We start from the raw sequence: 21,227 nt of genomic DNA on the forward strand, positions 1-21,227 counted from the left end.
TCATTATCTGACTAACTCTAAACTTTATTCAACCTTATTCCCGAAAATAAACCAGTTATTTTCCTTTGGTTAATCCGTCTTCATTAGCCCAGTTCGGAGCAAAACAGTAGGACGTTAAACCCCATTTCATTTCATTTCCTTTGGCTAAAGGTGGGGGGGGGGGGGGTATTAGCGCGTGTGTGCAGTATCATAAGGTTTGTCATTGAGTCAACTGGCGTGGTGTCGATTCGCCGGTTATACGTGACAAGCAGTAGGGTCAACTGTCCAACCTCGTCGGATTTCTCCGGGTCCTCTGGTTTCCTCCCACTGCTAAAGACGCCTACGCGCATACGAAATATTCAAATAAAATTGAACCACATGTTAGTTCAGAAATTACCTTGTTTTTGTCGAGTAGACGTTAAACTCTCTCTCTCTCTATCCCTCTCTTTGGTCTTGGTGGTGATGTGCTGGCTTTTTAATTTTTAAATCATGAATGTGTGGGTGTTAGTCCAGAAATTACCTTGTTTTTGTCGAGTGGACGTTAAACCTCAGATCTCTCTCTCTCTCTCTCTCTCTCTCTCTCTCTCTCCTTTCAAAATGTTTTCTTGTGATCAAATCACCAATTTGAGTACTTTTTAGCGTGGATTAAGTCGAGAAAAATTTGATATTCCGAAAAATGCCAATGACACACCGAGAGAGAGAGAGAAAGAGAGAGAGAGAGAGCGATGAGGTTTAATGTCCACTCGACACAAGCTAGTTCATTTCTGAGCTAACATATAATTAATAGGTAGCGCGGGTAATTATTGCTGATTTATAATACTCATTTTGATTAATGTTTTTATTGTAATTTTGTTACAGTTATTTATTTGTTATATGATTAATAGATGAGTGAGAGAGAAATGGGGTTTAACGTCCACACGACACAAACAAGGTCATTTCGGGACTAACACATGGTTCAATTTTTATTTCAATAATTCGCTTGCGCCTAGGGGTCTTAAGCAGTGGGAAGAAACCGGAGGACCCGGAGAAAACCCACGGGGTTGGACAGGCGACCCTACCCCTTGTCACGTACAACCGGGGATTCGAAACTCAGCCCTCTCTCCCGATTAATAGAAGACATTTGACACCCTACCAAGATGTTTCCGTTGATTGAGACACACAAATATAGTTTATGTGATAAGCCGAAAGTATACCGTTTGAACTATGAACTAAAATCTGTGGAGCCTGGATAATAGAGTCAAATTGAACTCATTTATAAATCTGTGGAGCCTGGATAATAGAGTCAAAATGAACTCATTTATAAATAGGTCACCGTTGTATAGATTGAAATTCAATACTAATACATCTAGGTGATATTTACCAAGGATTATATTCCGCAATATAAGACAGATAAATATGGTCATTCACTGGTTTATTTGACTGTCAAGGTATATATATATACTGTTATTAGTAAAATACCTGTATATATGAAAATACACAATTATACGTAACGATTTATGAATAATAATGGATAGTACAGGTGGTCAGGACAGGTAAGCTCTAATTAAATTATATCTAAACAAATCACCAGCTTTTAATCAGATTAAACCAGGAAACTTGTTGCACATGTTTTAGTTGATGAGTCAGATTGGTTATAGTTTATTTCCCTAATGGTCAAGGGTTCAATCCCCCATGTGTTAGTTCGGTGTTACGTGCAATCATTAGCCCTCGCAGTATTTCGTTTGATTAGACCTAATCCCACTCAACTCTGCCTTAATGAAAGCAAATGTCTGTTCCAAATTATGACTGGTCAATAATCCGATTAACAACCAATACCTAACTGCGTAACAATATCATTCGAGTTTAAACAAGCCTGCAAATATGTCTGTCATTGAGTTAACTGGCGGGGTTTCGATTCACCGGTTTACGTGACAAGGAGTAGGGTCGCCTGTCCATCCCCGTGGGTTTTCTCCGGCTCCCCCGGTTTCCTCCCACTGCTTAAGTCCCCTACGCGAAAGCGAATTATTGAAATACCCCCCCCCATCTCTCTCTCTCTCTCTCTCTCCCCTCAGTTATAGTAACCAACCATGCATGTTACCATGTTACCGATTGGAAGTACATATTACGATTACCACACAAAAAGATGATAATTATTACTGTCTCTGTCTTTGTTTTTTTTCTCCCTCAAAGTTTTAGGGAAGACCCCAGATTGGACTAAGGGCTGTCATGTTGCTGTACTTAGGAGAGAATTGATTAAACGGGAAGAACAGACACACACCCTCATAAGCACAAACATTAGAAGGCAATCCAGCAATGGCTAGAGAGGGATTTCCCGGGTCCTTACTTCAGGAATATGAATCATTAATCACTGTGACTTACTTTTTGAAAGGAAATCTTTAATAGTTCGTATAGTGCTTATTAAGATGACAACAGGTAAAGACTGGCGTTGTCTGAAGTACTGTTTTTCGGACGTGCAATTGATCGATAATCAGCCGCGTAATAATTAGTTATGTGGGCGTCAATCAGACGAGTCAACTCACGCCCAACGTCCGCCTGTACGTCTTACCATCGCACTCAGAGCCTCGGAAGATATTTCTTAATAAGCATAATGTCCTACCGCGAATAAGTAAAAATATTGCATAGATTCCATATCCGATATATCCCGAAATACCAATCTATCTGAATTAAAGGAATGCCGTTAGATATTGCAGCCACAGTGAGCTAACAATGTCTGAATGATAAAATACCAGGTCAAACCTTGAAATCTGCATATTTTTCCATCCACAGATGATATTGATTTTCGCAACAGATCTATGTTGGGATTAATATAATAATAATTGAGGTATTTTGGCCAATTCATTCGCGTTTTATATAATTATGTTGCGAAAGTAGTAGCTGTATATTTAATATTGGCCAATTGTTAGAATATAGAAATATTGATTCTAGTAGGTGTGGGGGGGGGGGATGGCCAAATGGTTAGCACGCGCGCGCTGTATCATACAGTCTGTCATTGAGTCAACTGGCGGGGTTTCGATTCCCCGTTTGTACGTGACAAGGCGTAGGGTCTGTTAGAATATATTAACGAGTTGATTGTAGTAGCTGACATTGTTATCTGTCTATTTTTAAATATAGCAACATATGACTCAATTTCTTTAATGAAGCTAAGTCTCTAACTCAATATTCTCCATAATATTCGAAATTAAAAACAAAAATTAGAATTCAATATTGATCATTTTCAATCAATATTAATGTTGCTATCTTGCCGTGAAACTATAGCATCCTAATATCAAATATTTAAGAATTATTAACATTTTATAATCAGTACACGAGTCGTGTACCCTATGGTTCCGGGTGCTATTCGACTGGTATCCGTGTTTCATTTTATTGTTCATATTTAGCGGGAATAGTGTATCAAGAAAACATCTTAAATTCCTTTTAGCGGCAATAGTTTGGTTACAACTTGATGTGCTGCTATGAAGTGGAATCAAGGTAACTTTGAACCTATTTATATTCGAGTTTTGAAACGCAAAATCTGTCCAAAACTTCACTGGTAATTTTCGAGCGTATTTTGTCTTTTTGTTGCCGGTGAACTGAGAAACTTTGGTTTCTGGACTCGTATTCTTCGAGGTTTAGCCCCAAGACTATAATTATTAGATAATTTGGTGTGCAAAGGATGTGTAGGTGCTGAATAGACTATATTACTTACGATATTTCGAGTTTTGGCCCCCAAAAAACGCATTTGAATTTGGATCAGACTAGGATGAGGATTTGTTTGCGGGGATTGTAAACTTAATGTGAGTGTTTTTATCATATATTGTACTATTATTGAAAATGAGCATTCTCGATACATTTCCCAACGTTGAAGCTATCTTAAAAATATATCTATCCATGATGAAATCGAACTGTTCTGGGGGGAAATCTTTCTCCAAATTGAAACTAATAATGGATCAGAATAGACCCGTGCATTTAGTGCGACTGGTCTCTGTGAGTGATATACTGTGCGCCATAAATGTCGAAGAAACCATTGATTATTGAACTCTTATAAGGACTTGTCGATGCCATAATATCCATATAGACGGTTGAAAGACGGCGTGTTAAAGTGAATTTTGGATTGGATTGATGTACGTAATTGCAGTTAGCTGTATATTTTTCCCGTGCATATACCAATTATATCACATGAAATAGTCTGATTTCCGGATTGAATCTCGTGTTATCGTATGATTCTTACGGTGTTAAAGTTTCGTCAAAAATCGACTCTGGTCGGTAACTATATGTTACGGCCTTCGCGGATATGACTCTCCGTATCAATGTCCTCCCGTGATTTATCACTAACTGACTTCTGACTTTAAATTAGGTTTGATGTACATGTAGTAACATTCATGTGTGTGCAATAATACTTCCCAAGTTCTGGTCATGCTTGTTAGGTTGCCCCCTCCCCCCGCATGCTCAAGGCCCATGAGCCCCCACCATGGTTAATCCGGCGCTGCACACAAATACTTAACAGACAATCCATATTTCGAAGCGGTTAAAAGGTAAAGCCCTTTAATCAATGGAAAGAAATATGGAATGCCAAATTTTGAATCTCACTTTTATATTTTTAGGCAGATAGGAATTTTTAAGCGGTGGGGAATTGGTGGTTCCACTGAAACAGAAATACCAATGCAAGCACTAATTGCCCAATGTTTGGCGGCTGTGGAGTGTAATGACCTTTGTACATTGGAATCTACCATCTCCGAATATCCAGATATTGTCAACGGTGACCATGAAGTGTTTTTGGAATTGATAAAAGCTGTAATAAGATCAGATTCTGTTCCCATGATAAAACTATTGCAATCCAAAGGGTTAAACGTTTTGAATTCTTTACGAGAGTGTGTAGAAAGCGAGAAACTGGAATTAGTGAGATATTTTCTTTATGACGAGAATTCAAAATATATAATACCGTGGGATATGAATCAAGACTTAATATATATCGCCGTACAAAAGCAGGATGAACAACTGCTTACTCTCCTCTTGAATTCAATGAAACCATCGAAAATGACCAATTATATAGATCCATCATCGGGCTTCACGGCTCTTCACTACTGTTTGGAAACTGGTCGCAAGAATGTGAATCACTATAATTTGGTAGAACCTTTAGTGTATTATGGTGCTGATGTTAATATGCCAACGGCCACTTTAAAAAAAAGAACGCCGTTAATGATGGCCGCCGAAAATGGTTTAACGAAGGCGTTTATGTACCTTTTACGAAAAGGCGCGAAATTAACCAGCACAAAAGCTGGCGATCCGTTATTATTACTGATTGCCAACAACGATAAGGAAAATGCTTACTTTCTAATTCGGTCGGGGTTTGACGTCAACGCACCCCTCAGCAACAACGTTACATATTTAATGACGGCAGTTAAATTAAAAAAAATCGAAATGGCGGAATTGTTGATATATCGCGGTTGTGCCAATGTTAATGCCGTGGATGATGATAACAGAACGGCGCTTGGATATTGCGGTGTCAATTTAGGCGATATGGCGAAGTTACTTTTTGATAATAAAATCCAATGCACTGGTGCTGAAATATTCTGGTTCTTGTGTAGGGATAGAAAATGTTTGGATTTAATACTTGGATATAAGCAACAGTTATATGACAATAACTCCATTAAGTTGCATATTTTACACTTGTCACGTGATATAGACGTTGGCGCGGCGTATAAAAATGTACGATTATGTTTTGAGAATACCGATTTTAGAGTTACACATCCCCCTGATATGTCATTCTCAATGTTACAGAACTCACAATGTTTAATGATGCTTGTAGAAAGGGGAGTAACTCTTAATTTGAAGGATCGAGATGGGTATACACCCTTGATGAAGGCAGCGATGAAGAATGATAAGACTGCTTTAAAGTTATTGTTAGTTGCTGGAGCGGATCCTAGTATTACACACCAATCAGGTCAAACGGTTTTGAATTATTTGAATATCTACAGCTATGTCAATAGACTAGGAGACTGTGTCAAGCTAATTTTGTATTATGGAGGACCGCTGATTAGTCTGGCTGTAAACGAGGATGGACTTACTTTCCTGGAAGCCGTTCTGGTTTCGGATTTTCCAACGTTTTCTTATTTTCTAATGCTAGATAACTACACCCTTAAAGATACTTCAAATATAAAAGGTGTGACATTTGGGGAGGATTGCATAAAGGTGGGGTTTTACCTTTATCAAAACGGTCTTTCATATGGGGAAGTCGCTGGTCTGTTTGATGAGGAGACAAGAAATAAATTCCACGAATTTTGTCTACCTGTTGATAATTTAAAGAATCAATGCCGTCGAGCAATCAGAAGGGCGATGGGGCCTGGCATACAAAAATCTATCCATAAGCTCGACCTCCTACTCCATGTTCAACGCTATATCCTTCTCAAGGACATCGCTGTTGATCATCTCTATTATGGCGAGGGTCAGATGTTTAAAAACGAGTATATTGATGATGATGGCGATGGTGAGTATAGACACGACAAAGACTTCGCTGACGACTATCTCTATTCTGTCGATGATGACGAGGACAACTTGTCAATTAACGAGTATACTGATGATGACGATGATGATGAGTTTAGTCGATTTTCAGAGAAAGCAGATGATAAAAATTTAGCAGTTGTGATTATTGACAATCTTAAGTATGAAACTGAAGTCTAGCCAACACCTTGAGATTGAAATGGAAGCGGGGTGGTAACATTTGTGTATCGTTGTATATTGTGTCGACTGGAATATTGTAAAGATTATAACGGTTTACTGAGTAAATTTCGTTAATGATAAAATCTAAAGTATAAACTCTAAATTAAGTTAATTATAAAGTTAGCTACTTATAAACATTACCATTAAGTAAATTTAGTTAAACATACATTATGCAAGGGCTAAATCTGCCTATTTCAGGACTTTCTTTAGGCCTAAAATGTTTTCTAAATTATTAATAAGACAGTAATTAACTTATCCAGACCATAATCAACTCTCGATGTCATCGCTAGCCTGCGATATTTACTGGATTTGGATCCGATTTGCTGCTCAACTTTCATTCATGATTTAATTATGAATTGGATTATCGAGTCTATGTTTTTTTTATCGTATCGACTTTAGTAATGATCGAGGCTAGGCCGAAAATTTCATCGCTAAATTCTCGGTTCAGAGTTGATCAATTTGACTGAAATTTTCAGCAAATTCCATTCACATTATTTAGGTTTTTAACTTTTATAGTGCGAACTGCCAGCTCTTTATCTAGTCTCCCATAATGCATCTTTAATGATAGATCTAGATAATTATAAACGTTAAAATCTATTTAATTATTAAATTTAAAATTTAGTTATTTAAAATTTAGTAGATTATAAACATTAAATTTTAGTCTATTATATACTCTAAATTTAGTTAATAATATATCTAAATGTAAGTATAATTATAAACATTAACATTTGGTTAATTATCAACTTTAAAATTTGGTAAATTATAAACATTAAATTTTAGTTAATTATAAACTCTCAAAGTAGTTAAACATAAATCTAATTTTAGGTATTAATAAGCATTAACATTTAGTTAATTATGAACATTAACATTCAGTTAATTGTAAACAGTAGAATTTAGTTAATTATAAACTCAGTATTTCGTTAAACATAGATCTAAATTTAGTTAATTATAAACATTTAGTTAATTATAAACATTTAGTTAATTATAAACATTAACATATTGTTAATTATAAACATTAGTTAATTATATAATTATAAACATTAAAGTTTAATTAATTATGAACATTAAAATTTAATTAATTATAAACATTAAAGTATAGTTAATTATATACATTAAGACATAGTTAATTATAAACTTTAAAATTTAGTAAATTTAGTATATTATAAACATTAGTATTCAGTAAATTCAGCAAATTATAAATCTAAACTTAGTTAAGAATAAACTCTAAAATTAAATGATAATAAACTCTAAATTATACAAAAAAATAGTTAATTATAAATATGACATTTAGTTATAATTATTAAAAGCGTATGATGAATTTGTGTACATTTTACCTCCTCTGCAGACGATCTATACCGGATATTGTCAAACAGCAGCTCCACCTGTACTCTTCGGATATATCATTTGATGGGCATCTTTTTAATCCGATTGAATACAAACTAGGAGATTATCTATTGTTGATATTTTGATTTTTTTTTTTAATCCATTTAGAGTTCATTAAGCCGTGAAAAAATTGATGTTTTCCACAAACACGTAAGCAGACTTGAATGCAACTCATTTTGAACTACGTCAATGACAACCACGAGAATCCCGGCCTGCACTAGCCCAAGTAATTTGACTGAAATTTTCAAAATATCTCTTTTCATTATCAATTTTTTACTATTATAGCTAGAACTGTCAGCTCTTTATCTAAATCTTACATACCACATATTTAAATGTAAAGGGACAAGATTATTATATCCTTACATTACTTGGCCGTTTCACTGCAATTAGAGTAAAACCTAGCAAACGTAACTTTTTATTGGAAAAAAATAAACTGCCGTATAGTACATCAGACTGGTAATGGTAGTTCGTCTGTTTATTGACCACTCCTCCCTTATTTAGAAGGTAGGAGCCGCGCTCAATCCCTGTGATGGCCGAAAATGTTCATTGTGATTTTCCAGCGTGATTTCCCATTGTCAGTTGTGCAGGACGAAGGGTCTAGCAAGTGGCAAAGTATAGTCGTTCGAATGGGTCATAGAAACTGTGGTCCCGTGTACACATGGACGTGCACGTAAAAGAACACGTGACAGTTGGAATTCGAAACAAGAGTAGTCTATATCGACGCTGATCGGGCAAACTTTCCCTGAAGGCACACTGCATGGCGTATGCCCGTATCCTTTATCTTGGTCGGAGCAACCAAAAAAGTAGGACGGTAAACCCATTTCATTTCATTCCTTTTTTACACGGCAATATTTGTTGATTTATTGGTCTAGAATCTAAGAAGGTTTTTTGGTGAATAATCACGATTTTGAGACGGGAGGATTACGGGGTAAATGGACATTGATATAACGAATTGCCAGTGATATTTAACATTCCCACGAAAGCTTCACCGGGTCTTGCATTTGTAGAACGTTAGCTATATGTGACATTAACACTAGTAGCCTTACAGGTACAAGCTATTCACAGGCATCATTTACCTACTGTGTATATTTTGAAATGTAAAAATGTAGTATTAATGAACTGATTATGACACGAAAATGAAATGGGGGGTTTAACTACGCCATTTAAGATGGACATACGACATTCAGTGTGCTTTGGATGCAATTTATCCGTACGAAGTGGCTGAAATATATTTGGAATATTAGAAGACCGTTATTCCAGCCCGTGGCAACATCAAGCATAAGTACTCCACTTTCTACATAAAAAGTAAAATTAGGTTCATGTAAAAACTGTAGGACATTGATTCACTAACCTGGAGGATGTCTCCTGTTCGAACCCCGTGTTAAACGAGTAAGTTCATGAGGATTTTCCGGCCTAGTTTCCCTTACCATTGGTGATGGACTGGTGAGTTGGTAAGTGACCACGTTATTCGTCCGGATTGGACAAAGAACAAAGAGAACGGTAAACCCCATTTCATTCATTCATTCATTAGCCCTGTCGGAGCAGCAAAAAAAAGTACGTTAACCCCATTTCATTTCATCTGAACACAATGAAAGGTCCATGTAACGCCTCGAGCGTTTCCTAATCTAACCCGTAGAATTTGGTGACGTTTTCAAAGTTGGTTGACATTGGAGTGTCCACTTTACTAAGATAAGTGTCGCCAAGTGCACACAAGATGTCTTGATTATTGCCATGTCTCTGAACACTGGTGCCAGTGAGGTGTAGTATTATATTCTGTGAAACCCAGATGTCAGTGATTGCTCACTATTATCGACCTTGTCTATTAGGGTTGGGACAGCCAGATGACTTCCGCCGGGGTACTCGCGCATCTCTGTATGAAAACTCTGTAGCCCAAACCTAATTAGGTATTGAGCTTTTGGCCAAACATTATCAAATCATGCACCACTGCAACAATTTATCAAGCATGGAATTGCCATATAGACAGACATTCGGTAACGGGGAGAGGGAAGAATGGGGTTTAACGCCCACTCAGCACAAACTACGTCATTACGGGACTACACACTTATTTCAATAATTCGCAGTGGCGTGGTCTTTAGCAGTAAGGGAGCGGGAGTTAGACAGTCAAATCATCAGCCACGTTCATGCTTAGGGGATCGAAACGCCGCAACATGACTCAATGACAGACCTTATGACAGCCCCCCCCCCTCTCCAATTTTCGAAATCTGTGCGGATTTTATGATATAAATTCACGAACACTTTGTGGGACTGCGCGGATGGCTCATGTGGACGTAGGAGCCTGGCAAGCCATAATTTCAACCGCTTGAAAATATAGTTAGTTACAACATAATTTTTAAAAAAAATTCATGTAAATGGCATGAACAACATAATTGAGAGAGAAGGATTTATTCAAAGTTAAACTACAGGTGTTCAACAGGTAGGCCTCTCAGCGTATAAATGCTCGTGCATCATGTATATATTTATGTGCTGGCCGTCAACTCCCCGAATTTTGTGAGATATTCTGTCATAGTTAAGAACTTATCATTGTCGGTATCCGCTTCGTTAAACATAGTCAAAAAATTTTCTACTGGACAACCAACATTGGCATTTTTGCAATAAGAAGTTACATTGACGGTACGAATGGGTCTGAAACCATTCAGTTCTATGGTCGTAAGGTTACCGTTCTTGTCGTAATCTGCTACACGAAATTCCGATCTGAATTCGTGTTCAGAGACTTTCAAATTATCATCGATATCCATGACCAAGTAATTATTTCTGGCTCTAAGAAAAGCCTTAACTGTGAGGCCACTTTCTGCTGATTCTATCTTGGAAAAGAAATATTCTAGATATTCTCCCAAATCTATGTCGTTTCCATATTCTCGTACAATCTCGAAATACAGGAGATCAAAGTCGGCCCATGTATTTTTCCCGTCACCATTGAAATCAATTACTTTAACAGTCAGTGGCATCATATCCTCATAAACTGAATCGCCGTCCATTTCCGCCTGACTTAACTCTCCATCACCATTGATATCCATTCTGAAAAAGTGATCTCTATCGTCTGTATATTCTACCACACCATCATCATCTAAATCAGTAAGATCAAAGGCCACAGTCAAAGCCGTTAAAGTTGATATATTCGCACGTTTTGGCGATGGTGTAGCTGAAAAAAAATAAAACAAATCTTGTGAGAACAGTTCTGAAATGGGACTAACACGTTATCAACACGAAAGTTAAATGAAATTGGATTCAACGTCTTTCTTTGCTGCACCAACTGAACTAGCGAAGACGGGCATAGTTTGCAGAGTACAATAAAATGTCCGGCCTACTCTTATAATAGTTCAAATTCCAACTGTCGGCGGTTCGTTATCAGGCACGTGACGGCCCCCGACCATACGACAGTATGCAGCACTGTTTCAAGGAAAATTAAATTGTGTCATGTGTCTTGTATCCTTCTACTGGTTGTAAATTTATTTGATATAATAATATTATTATGGGGGGGGGGGGGGGGAGATAGCCGAATGAAAACGACATGAGGTGATATGAACTTTTTCTTTAATAAATAAATTTACTTAAAGTAATTAAACACTTTTTTTCCTTTATGAAAAGGACATGATATCAACACTTTTTATGCAATCTGAAACATCATTTTTAAATAGTTCTGTTTCATTCACCCATACAAAATAGAGCTTCAAAGGTTTCATCTTATTTTAAATATTAAACATACATTATGCAAGAGCTAAATCTAATTATTGCAAGTCTTTATGTAGGCTTCAGATGTCATAGAAATTATAAATTAAATCTGTATTTACACAACAAGCACAAAATCAACTCTGTAGACCCACGGATGGCTTGGATTCAGCTTGGATTTAAACAGGATTTCATTGATTGATTAAATTTTTAAATGGCGTCGTAAGCTGAGATTAACCTTTATGTTTTTCGTCATACTCCCGGAAATTTTAGATCGAGGCTAAATGATAGAGTGTACGAAGCGAGGCCGCTGTTAAGCGAGGCCGCATGTCAGTCAATTTGATTGAAAGTTCGATTTATACGGGTTTGATATTATGTTTAGTTGTGGTTAAAATGAGAGTTTGGATGTCGGTATTATACACTCTTTTGTCACTTGCGTTTACAGAAAAATTATGGAAATTGATAAACATCGCAGCTAACATCACCCCAGTTGAATTGCAGCCCCATTGGATCACCGTTTCCTATGTGTCTGCTTCGGGAGTTACGTAGACCTACCAGTTACAGTACAAGAGTACACGCAGGCTAATAAGAAGTCGACTATAATTATGCCTCATTGATTTGGTCCATTCCTGTCAAACTTTCGCTTCTTATCTATATATTAAAAGTCTTATTTTTAATTTGTAGTAAAAATAAATGTGATACGAATTGAATTGCAACCCCGTCTCAAACCGATCAGGCATACGGTACCACAGCCATTGAAAACGTTTCTTGATAATCGAGATTATGTAGGTGGAGTTAACGCCTGTCAATCAAAACGATCGGCCATTCTCGGAGACAGTGAAGAGCGAGTTGACTCCTATTTCTAGTCAAAAATTACAATGGTGATAACTTTGTTCAGAATAAAGTAATTTGACACATATTTGGATAACAACTTGGCGGGAAAATATGGGATCCTAATATCCAATATTTTGTCCACATTAACATTTTATAATGACTACACGAGTCGTGTCACGAGTCACCTAGTCTATGGCTGTATACGCCATTTGTAATGAACGGAGAAAAACAAATACATGTACTACAATACATTGCGGAAATAGTTAGTAATGACTGGATTAAAAAAAACCGTGTAAAATGGGCTAAACTGGACTGTTCACGTATTTCACCGAACGATAAATATTTTAAAACTTGAATAATTATAAATCAATTTATATACTCGTACATTCACATAACATTAAAGATACATTATGGGAGATTCGATAACGAGTTGGCGGAGAGAGAGAGACATGAGGTTTAACGTCCACTCGACACAAACTAGGTCATTTCGGGACTAACATATGGTTTAATTTTATTTCAATAATTCACTTGCGCGTAGGGGTCTTTAGCAGTGGGAGGAAAACGGAGGACCCGGAGAAAACCCACGAGGTTGGACAGGCGACCCTACTCCTTGTCACGTACAACCGGGGATTCGAAACCACGCCAGTCGACTCAATGACAGACTTTATGATACAGCGCGCGCACGCTAACCATTCAGCCATCCAACCCCCCTAACGAGTTGGCAGTTCTCATTATAATAGTTAAAGTTAAAGATACATTATGGGAGATTCGATAACGAGTTGGCAGTTCTCACTATAATAGGTACAAAACTAGATACCGTGAAGACAATTTGCTGAACATTTCATTCAAATTTATCCACTATGAACCGAGAACTAAGCGATTGAAATTTCCGCCTAACCTCGATCATCAATACTAAAGTCAGTACGATAAACAGCATAGTCTTGATTATCCATTTAATCGTTAAATCGTGAAGGAAAGTTACGCAGTAAATCGGCTCATATTCCACTAAAGATCGTAGGCTAGCGATACCATCTAGAGTTGATTATGGTCTGGATAAGTTAATTAATGTCTCATTAATAATTTAGATAACATTTCAGGCCTAAAGAAATACCTGTAATAGACAGATTTAGCTCTTGTTTAATATGTGCGTTCAGACCCATTTTCGGATATTTTAATGTTCAAAAGATTAGGGTTATACTACCTTTAAAAACTAGTACGCTATTTATCGTTTGAGCGGGAGGATTTGAAGCAAAGGTTAGAGAATATGATTTGTGACCATACAGTTGTAGGTTCGAGATCCAAAAAGTTCTTTGGTCTTTCAATAAGACATGTCATCCTTGTTTTCCAGTCTATCCAGCAGTAAATGGAAAATGTTGAACCAGCGTCATATTCACTGAGCAACTGCATCTCCCTCATTTTTCAAAGAATTAATACGACAATATATCTAAATATATTTACCTGTTGATGCCGTGTCTATTAGAATAAACAATATCGAAACCATATAACTCTTCATGATCGACGTTTAATTGTATGTAAACACTGGTTGATGAAATGAATGTGGTTCTAATAGTAGTTGAAGTCAAACTAAGATATGTCTATGAGTGTAATGATTATAAAGGCACAGCTGCTTATCACTTGGAAATATTATTAGGGTTTCACATTGTTCTTCTCTTTATATTAATAGTTTTCCACTTGATCATATCTCAGCAACTATTCGTCGGATCGATACGATGCCCTCGGTTTGACTGGGAAAGGAGGTGTGACTTACAGAGTAAAGCTACTAGAAACGTCCTGCGACAATGTGAAACGGCCGAAATCACCAAGTTGTCGTTTCTTTGAAATATTGCCGTAATGTTAACAATAATCGTCGGCTTTTAACATTTAATACATTTTCACAATCCCGAAGACAGAGCTAGTAACTACGGTACTTTAGAATTTTGATTTTTGACGAATCTGGCATATATTAGGCGCCGAATTTTCACAAGAAATAGTTTTTATGTAGGATTCTATTTTATGGCCGTTTACCCACGGTTAACGGCTCATCTGATTTGAGCAAAAAATATGAACAATGTTTGGGTCGATAATTTTCCTTAGCCGGCATTGGCTAATTCCGTTTATAAGTCATAGGTTAATTATTTACTGTCCGAGTTGTATACAGCAAAGCTCATAAATGCTATATTGTACAAATTCTCCGTTGTTTTTTATTATTATCGATAAAGTTTTTGGGCGCCACCGGAAGTGACGCAATTTTTCTAAACCGCATTTTTGACCTTTTTCAAAAGCAAATGATACTTCCTTACAAATCTGATAGATCAAGTAGAGTGTCCCTACAAAATGCGAAAAATATGTCGGAATCATAAAGTAACCTAAATATGCGTTACATCATATTGATTAAAATTTTAAACTGTATTTTTATCCTTTAAAATCAACTTGTGTTTATTTGCTACGTTAAGAAAATTTTTACTTTTTAGTTTAAATCAACATATAAATAAAAAGAATACGGATCTATAGATATAATTTGTCCAAACTTTTTGGTCCATAAAAGTGTAAATTATTAATCGACACTTTTAACATTTTCGTTATCACTAGAATTAATGTTATTGTGGCAAAAGTTGTATTTTTAAGAGGAGTGTGAAATTCATTTTTCGTTTAAAATTATGATATGTGATTTAAAGGGTGCATCGATTAAACTTAATCGATCATATAGATATCAAAACATAGTTCCTAACATCTTCCCCTGCCCAGAAACAGAAATAACCAATTTGGTCAGGATCACTTTTTAAGATTGTTCGCATGTTAATAAGGCTTTATTGTCAGATTTGTGCTCCGTAGCGAAGAGTGTCAACTTGTTTTACTGACCGTACCGCACGTGGCTTAAATTTGACAAAAACTGCAATTTTGACAGATCGGAACGTTTTTTCGGAAGCAAATATTAATTTTTACAAATTTGATATATCAAGATTGATGAACCTACTAAAGGCGGATAAAATGTTGAGATCAGTTTTGTTTAATTTCGGTTTCGTATTTCTGACAATTCGAGGTGTAAAAGTTAGCTATTTACAGTCTACTCAGCGTCTTCTAATTTATAAATATTTCTTCTTATCACTACGGCATACGCTGAATATCTAAATAAAAGTATTAAACGTTTTTAAATTACTTTTCATTTTATATCATTTAATTTTTTTATCAATGGTTATTATACATGTGTGTCATGCTCATGTGGAAATCTGTTGTGTAACGGTTTCATTGGTACGGGAAGTGACGTCAGTTCAAGGGTTACGTGGCACCGGTGAAACCCGCCATAACTGCATAGCAATTCTAGTTTATACTAGTATTAATAAGTGACCAACCTTTCTGCCGTTTCAGTACACATGAACAACGAATTTGTTTCCGTTTATTGGTTTTCGTTTATTATGCATATCAAATTAATATTCCTATCATTTAAAATTGATTGACTGTTTACTTTGCATAATTGTCTTATCTTTTAAATTATTTTTGTCAACCCTTCAATTTCATTTTTATATATCAAGTTTTATATCTTTTCATTCAATTAAATATGCATATCATTTTGAAAATAAATTTAGTTTGACTTTAATATTTTTAAGAGCATATCAAATGGCCAAATAAAAGTTGTATGTACTTGAAGCCAGTGTTTATTATAAATACTTTATTCAATGGCACGCCATTCTGATATGATCCTGTTCTTGGCGAGCCAGTAATCACTGCCCTGTAAATTACCATATCTACAATACACCGTGGTCTATGGCGGTATATTAGATTCAAAATTCTAAAATGCTTTCGTCTAACTTCTAACTTCTGTTCATGTATTTTTTAACTTCTATTCATGTAATTTCTAACTTCTATTCATGTTACTTTTAAATTAAGACAATGTATAATCCAACTTCTTTATTTATTCAGTGTAAATTTTAATTCTATTTCCTCTTATTTCTATTATTTAGACGAAAAACGTCTTCTTCATTGATGCTTTAAACGTTTAGCATCAACATCAACGAATTTAGAATTTTTACATTCTACCTAGCAACCATCATTATGAAGTCGTTTGGTGTCGCCATTGCGTGCTCATTTGGTGATTGCGCACCTGGTCGAGACCATTATGTATTGTTTAATGGTCGAGAGCGAGACATTAAGTGATATATTGTAACAACAAGAGGACCGTCAGGTTCGAGTGTTTTTACAATATATTACGCAATGTCTCAGCTCGAGACCATTAAACATCTTAAAATACAGACACTCCGCACGTGCGTTTACAGTGAAATACGTCACTCGAGTCTAATATTTGACAAGGTACGATTGGCAAGTTGCCCGTACGATTATTTGAAATAATGGTACGCCAACATCAAAGGGTGACGTCACATTTGTATTTTAAATTGATATAAATGACTCGTCCTTCGTCGTTTATTTTAGCGTTAGGAGAATAACTATTATTTTTTTAATTCTTCAAACAAAAAGTAGATATAGATGCGCAATTTGCCGAAAAAACCCACAAAAAATGTATTTTTCACATGGACGGCTAATGGCTGCCAAATTTGGCAATAAAAGGGCTTTTCCCCATATAACCAGCGAGAATCGCGTAAGATGTGACTTTTACTGTGTCTTTTATATGGTTTTCGATGTCTCTGAACTTAAAGATAATTCCCAAAACCAACATGGTAGCAATTCAAAATGGCAGCCAAGGTGTAATCTAAAAAGACGGATTTTAAGTTAATCGTCGTTTATTCCTGTTGATATGCCTTGTAACATGACTTTCGAGAATCCATGATGGTAAAAATTCCAAATTGCCGCCAAAATGAAATCCAAAATGGCGGCATTTTAATTAATCGTAATAAAATAGCATTTTCTGGAAATAGTCAGCGAAAGTGTCTCCGGATTTAAAAATAATGGTAGCAATTCAAAATGGACTAAGAAAATGGCGGATTTTAAGTTAATCGTCATTTTTTCCTGGTGGATATGACTTGTAGTATGTCATTTACGTGGTTGTCGATGACCCTGGATTCAATTCTGACCTCAAAAATCAATATCGAGAATCCATGACGGCACAAATTCAAAATGGCGGAATTTTATTAAATCGTCATTTGTTTCCGTTGGATATGCTTGTAATATGTCTCATGTAATGGTTTTGAGGTTTGCCGAGTTCAGTTGCTACCTAGAAACCTAACCAAGATGGTGTAAATTTAAAGTAGCTATGTCTCATAACTCAATATCATCAAAAATCTTCGACATTCAAACACGAATTATTTGTCAATTCAAATTAACATTGGTCTTGTGATCTTACAGGGAAAAGATGGGCGTCTGATATCCAATATTCAAGACAAAAAAAACCACATTTTACCATTGGTACACGAATCGTGTACCATAATGCGTTTCAGCGCCATTTGGAACAAGGGATTCAAAGAACGAGGCTAGACATATTCCACAAGTCATGTCAAATGGTGACACTATATTCTTATCTGGAGAGCATGCGCAATATAAGTACCATCGGTGTAGACTGAAATAACCAGACACTAACGATTGCCATTCAATTGAGACTTCTGACGTATTTCGCCGAACATAACGGATTAGAAATTACATTAAAAACAGAAACGATTTAATATAAATCAGTTTATATATATTCATATTACATTATTATATGCGTTGCGACCCATTTGTGTCAATTTCTAGGTACCAAATATTAACGATTTAGCTCCTTTAAAACGACAATCAAAATTGAAGCTAAAATTGTGATTTTTGTTCGTGTGGATAATGCTTGTAAAATAACGTTTTCGTGATTACTGAATTCAATGTTGGGTTCAGAAATTTATTTCTGATAAGATTGTCACACATCAAATTTATGCATAAGCTAGTAACAGCAGGACATACTGGAGAAAACATAAATTTACAGTCAGTTTTTCAAAAGAAATTTCGCGCCTGGGAACCCCTCGCGAGACCAGGTTCGGGAATTTTTCGGCCCCCGGTCCCTCCCTGGTATCGATAGTAAACACAGGTTCATTTCTGTCTGTTATTCATTTCACAATTTCTTGCAATTTCCACGGTACTACTGTTTTTCGCCAGCAATGAACACTATCCAATATATATATGATACAAAGGACGGGCTGATCTTTGCTCCGTGGCGGGGTTCTGTCTAAAAAGGCTCGAAATTTCTTTTGAAAACACTGACTGTTAATGGTCCTTTCTAGAGTATATCCTAGTGATTTTAGCTTATGCATATGTTAACGATGAAAACGGCGTACATTCATGACTACGCAAGAACATCAACTAGTTAAAGGGATCCCTGAACTACCATATTCATTTTTAGTCTATCCCTGAAAAGAGAGAGGGAGAGAGAGAAATGGGATTTAACGTCCACTCCACACAAACTAGGTCATTTCGGGACTAACATATGGTTTAATTTTATTTCAATAATTCGCTTGCGCATAGGGGTCTTTAACAGTGGGAGGAAACCGGAGGACCCGGAGAAAACCTACGAGGTTGGACAGGCGACCCTACTCCTTGTCACGCTAACCATTGAAACATCCAACCACCTGAAAAGGGATGGGAAAGATAGGATGTTAAAATATTTTCCAATTTTCCTCATTACTTGATTACTTTAATTATCAGTAAAAGTCAGGGGATAAAATGATAATTCGTATATTATTTTACAGTTATAACAAAACAAAAATGTTTTCGTTTTATCTAATGAACAGTTTATTATGAAGTCAGTCGTGTGGAAAGATATTGTATTGAAACGTATTACAAATTTCCATATTTCATGGTAGAACTTAACTTATCATATATATAAACAATTGGTGTATTAATTTACAGTATAAAAATATGTTTCCGTATTATCCAATGAACAATTTATTGTTAATTCGCGTAGAAAGATATGGTGTTAATCGAAACTTCCAATAAACAATTTATTTTTAGACTGAAAGGAAAGTGCTACAGGTGGTAGACCATATTTAAATGTTGTTTAAATGTGTATTTTCTTAAACTTTGTATGCAGCTAGATTATTATATGGGGATCACGTGGCTAATTGGGTAAGACGCTGGCTCGCTAGCCTGGAGGTCGGTTGTTCGATCCCTGCATTGGCCGAGAAAGTTCATCCAGATTTTCCGGCGTAGTTCCCCCTTGTCAGTGATGCAAGACGGAGGGTCTGACAAGGACAGTTGTCTAGTCCTTCGGATGAGACGAAAAACCGAGGTCCCGTGCATACATTGGAATGCACGTAAAAGATCCCTTGGCAGTTGGAATTCGATATAAGAGTAGGCGATAGTGCCGCTGCCCGGGCAAAATTTCCCTCATAGCACACTGTATGGCGTATGCCCGTCTTCATTAGCCCAGCATAGGAGCAGAACTGTAGTACGTTAAACCCCATTTCATTTCATTTCATTTCAATTCAGATTATTATATGGAAGGTCCGCCTGGATAGAAAATAAGATTCTGCGTGAAACAGGTGTCCTTGAAGCAAATGAGTTCACTAACATCAAATATTTGGTTTTACAAATTGTATTTGTCCCTTCTCAGCTAATTAATATGCGGAACAAACGTTTCCGTTTCATCGAAAATTCCAATAAACAATTTATTTTTATTTCGAGCGGAAAGTGCTACATGTGGTAGGCCATATTTACATGTTGTTTAAAGGAGTTAAGTCTTTAATTCAATATCATCCACAGTCTTTGACATTGTCAATTTAAACCAACATTGATGTTGTTATCATACCGTAAAAAGATGGGCTTCTGATATCCAATATTTAAGACAAAATCAACATTTTAAAATTGGCACACGATTGGCGTACCAGAATGCTTTTGGGTGCCATTTTTTATGAAGCGACTCGATGAAGGGTAGCGGTAGATAATCGAAGGTGTGTAGCCTTGGTTTTGTTCGACCTATCAGCAGGGTTTGATACTATAAATAACGATAGATTGGTGGACCGTCTCTCCAGTCAGTTTGGTATCAAAGACGCTGCAATGAGTTGTCTAAAATCCTATTTACAAAATCGATCGTAGAAAGTGTTAACATGCAAGACAGTATCACCACCAGTATTGTTAAAGCATGGTGTGTCACACCGGTCTCCATTTCCAGATGAAGACTGACGGGTTTAAGTTGTTTGAAAACGTATCACATATATTGAGTTAGTTTCTCGGGCCTAGGGTAGAGAATTTTAAGGGATTTTAACACGTAATTAGGCAGTTTTATTCTCGAAAATATTATCGGGATTAGCCCTTTAAGAATTGCCATTTCAGAAAATCCTCTTGCATTGCCAGTTCGATATTCAACAATCTTTTTATTGTAAAGGTTCTCTCTTCATGGACCATATCTATGTTGTTTTTTTTAGTTCATCCTAATTAGCTAATAATAATGCATTATGGGATTTATTTCGGGAAGGGGTGCAACTCTTACTTGAGTTGGCAAATATTTACTGGGTGGCCACAGATCACTAATTATTTCCCCATTGACTTTAATGTTAATTCTTGTCTCTTAGACCGGCTCTAACGTTTTCCCACATTTTCGTTGGGTAGAACGCTTTCTGCCATAGATGGAGCAACATGTGGCAAACTCTTGCCCAAAAGCATGTATGAGGTTCACCATGAAAAACTTGAGATACACAAGCTGGAAGTAGAGACAAGTAAACATGCAATTTCCGGCCCTA

The sequence above is a fragment of the Patella vulgata genome, chromosome 6 (assembly GCF_932274485.2).
Source record: "Patella vulgata chromosome 6, xgPatVulg1.2, whole genome shotgun sequence".
Classification (NCBI taxonomy): Eukaryota; Metazoa; Mollusca; class Gastropoda; family Patellidae; genus Patella; species Patella vulgata.